Below are 3,907 nucleotides of genomic sequence, written 5' to 3' on the forward strand. Positions count from 1 at the left end.
TTAGGGAAGGAAATCTGCCACCCTTACCTGAGCTGGCCAACATGTGACTCCAGACCCTCAGCAATGTGGTTGACTCTTAAAATGCCCTCTGAACAAGGGCAATTAAGGATGGGCAATAAATCCTGGCCTAGCCAGTGACACCCACATCCCATGAACGAATAATAAAAAACAGCACTGTGGGTGTACCTACACCACATGGAATGTAGCGGTTCAAGAAGGCAGCTCGCCACCACCTTCTCAAGGGCAATTAGGGATGGTCAGTAAATGATGACCTAGCCAGGGATGCCCACATCCCATAAATGAATATAAAACAAAACCCAAGCCCAAAGGCTGCATATGGACATGGGCTTCTTCAGTATCTGAGGAGTCGTGATTCGTGCTGAACATTGTTGAATCATCAGCGAACATCCTCCACTTATGATGGAAGGAAGGTCATTGATGAAGCAGCTGAAGATGGTTGGGCCTAGGACACTACCCTGAGGAACTCCTGCAGTGATGTCCTGGAACTGAGGTGACTGACCTCCAACAACCACAACTATCTTACTTTGTGCTCAGTATGACTCCAGCCAGTGGAGAGTTTTCCCCCTGATTCCCATTGACTTCAACTTTGCTAGGACTCCTTGATGCCACACTCGGTTGAATGCTGCCTTGAAGTCATGTCAGTCACTCTCACCCCACCTATGGAATTCAGCCCTTTAGTCCGTACTGTAATGACTGGCTGGGGCCTAGTATATAGGAAAGGCTAACTTCAATGAGATGAGACAAAAACTGGGCAAATCTGTTCATGATGAAAATAACAAGTGTAGGTGTTCAAAAAAGAATTTAACATGATACAGAATCAGTTTAAACCCCGAAAGGGAAAGAGCCCTCCTTGCCAAAAAACACAACCATTTACAATGAAAGGGATAAGAGACTACATAAAACTAAAAGGAAAAGGATATAAACATACAAAAAAAATTGCACAAATCCTGGTGAATGGGAAAGATACAAAGAGCTACAAAAAGGGAGTATGAAAAGAAACATGCAAGAGTCATCATAATCAGCACAAACCAACCTTTACAATTACATTAGGAAAAAGAAGGTGGCCCATAGCTATGTGGGCCCCCGGCAAACTGACAATGACGATGTCAATGAAAATAAGGAAATGGCGGGCATGGTGATAATTGCTTTGCTGCAGTATTTACAGTAGAGGAAGTGGTGGGCGTGCCAGAATTCCCAAGAAAATTATTATTGAATCAAGGACTGAATGTAATTAACATAAGCAACATTAATAATGAAGAAAATAATGGGACGAAGGAGTCACAAATCCTTAAGACCAGGTGGTTTCCACCCCAGCGTTTTAAAGGAAGTAAGTGGGAACATTTCAGATGCCCTATTCATAACTTTCCAGAGCTCTCTCAATTCGGGAACCATTTGTTTAGAATGGAAAATTGAACATGACACTTCACTATTTAAGAGATGTGATTCTTATGGGTTACGGGGAAAAGGCAGGAGATTGGTGCTAAGTTAAATTGCTCAGAGAGCCAGTGCAGACATGATGGGCTGAATGGCCTCCTTCTGCACTGTAACAATTCTGTGATTCTGTGACAGAGGGAATTCAGGGAATCCTAGATTAGTTAACTTAACATCAGTTGTTGGGAAATTGCTAGAATCTAAAATTAAGCATAGAGTGACTAACTTGAAAATTTTCAGTTGATCTGAGAGAGAAAGCCTGGATTTGTAAAGGCTGGTGATGATCAACGACCCAGACTGAATTTTTCAATGAGCTGACTGAAGTTGCGGACAAGGGAATGTCTACGAACATTATTTACATGGGCTTCCACCGGGTATTTGATAAAGTTCCTCATAAGAGACTGTTAACTGAAGTGGTGGCTCGTGGAATTGAAAGTGAATGATCGACCAGGTTAGGAAACCAGCTGACCAGCTGAGTCAGAGTAAGGGTAACAGGCAGGTCCTCTCATTGAAAGGATGCGGCCAGTGATGTCCCACAAGTATCTGCGTCGAGGCTTAAGGCCGGGATTTTCCATTCCCACTATGGTGGGACCCACCGTGGGGGATGCGGTGGCCCAACCAAAAGTCTTTCGACAGGACCGGACAATCCCGGCGGTGGGCGGGACCAGAGAATCCTGCCCTTAAGTTTCCATGCACATATGTCATTAAAATGCTGTAAACAAGTATTAAAAAAATAATCAAAAAGGCAAATGGAATGCTGGCTTTTAAATCTAAAGAACTAAAGTACAAAGGGTTAGGAATCACATTGGAACTGGACAAATCCATCAGACCACGCCCGGAATACGGTGAGCAGTTCTGGGCACCATACCTCAGGGAGGGTTTCTTGGCCTTGAAAGAAGTACCATGTAGATTTACTAGGACAAGGCCTGAGATTCAAGGGTTAAATTACATGGAGAGATGACACAAACTAGGGTTGGACTCCCTGGAAGTTAGAAAATCAAGAGGTGAGTCGAGTAAAGATATTAGATATAAACTATTTCTGCTGGTCGGGGAATCTAGGATGAAGGCATGTCGTCTTAAAATTAGAGGCAGGTCTCGCAGGCCTGAACTTAGGAAAGGCTGCAAAGGGTGGTAAACATTGGATACTCTCTCCTCCAAATGCCAGTTAAGGCTAGATCAACGGTTAATTTTAAGTTTGAAATGGATAGATTTCTATTAACCTGAGGTATTAAAGAATATGGGACAAGGGCAGTTATATGGAGTTGAGTCATAGATCAGCCATGATCTCATTGAATGGTTGAACAGGCTCAAGGAGCTAAATGGCCTCCTCCTGTTCCTATATTCCTATTAAAACAGAGACCAGTTTGAACAATTATTACCTGGATGCAGCTGGCTGTAGCATGTGGATTACCAACATATTCTGATTATTATGTTGAAGTCAGTTATAGTAACATGCATTAATAAGACAATAATACAGATCATATGAGAATGCTTAATATCCTTAGTACAGGCAGGAACAAGCAGAAACTTGAGCTTCTAAGCATTTTGGTTCCGAAGCAGATTTGATCTTTGAAGACTTGCACAGACAACATATTGTTTTGATGCTTTGTACAAGGAGAAACTGTCTGAAAGCCTTGTCTGCTCTTTCCATGCATGTATCTTAATTGCCAATCTGGGTGGCATCTGTCACAATGTGCATAACTTGGATATTTTTATCTGGTGAGGTATTGGTTGCTTCAGCTGTTACTATTAAAAACAAACAAGATCTGAAAGTGTAACTGCAGCCAAAGTGAAGAGATCAATTTTATACTAAAATCGTAGGAACATAGGTACAGGAGTGGGCCATTCAGCACCTCAAGCCTGTCCTGTCATGCAATGAGATCTGATCCATCATCTAACTCCACATATCCACCTTTGCCCCATATTCCTTAATACCTTTGGTTAACAACAATTTATTAATCTCAGATTTAAAATTAACACATAATCCAGTGTGTTAATTGGATTCCTATTTGCAGAAGAGAGTTGCAAGCATTTACTACTGTGCATGCAGAAGTATTTTCCAGTTTCACTCGAGAAAGATTTGACTCTAGTCCAAGACTCCCAAACCAGGGGAGTTAGTTTCCTTGCATTTACCCTATCTATGCCCCTTGACATCTTGAAAGCTTAACTGAATCACCCTTTAATCTTCTAAACTCCTGGGAATACAGCCCTCATTTGTGTAATCTCTCTTTGCAATTTAGCCCTTTCAGTCCAGGCAGCATTCTAGTAAATCTATGCTGCCCTTCCTCCAGAGCTGATCTATCCCTCCTGTGTGGTGTCCAGAACTGCTCTCAGTGTGACTTAGGGCTTTGAGTAGCTGAAGTATCAATTCCACCCCCTTGTATTCTAAGTCTTGTTTATAAAGTTTCTAAGTGACCAATGCACTCCTTAACATTTTGATATTAGTAACGATCCA

This window comes from Carcharodon carcharias, chromosome 14 (genome assembly GCF_017639515.1).
Source record: "Carcharodon carcharias isolate sCarCar2 chromosome 14, sCarCar2.pri, whole genome shotgun sequence".
Taxonomy (NCBI): domain Eukaryota; kingdom Metazoa; phylum Chordata; class Chondrichthyes; order Lamniformes; family Lamnidae; genus Carcharodon; species Carcharodon carcharias.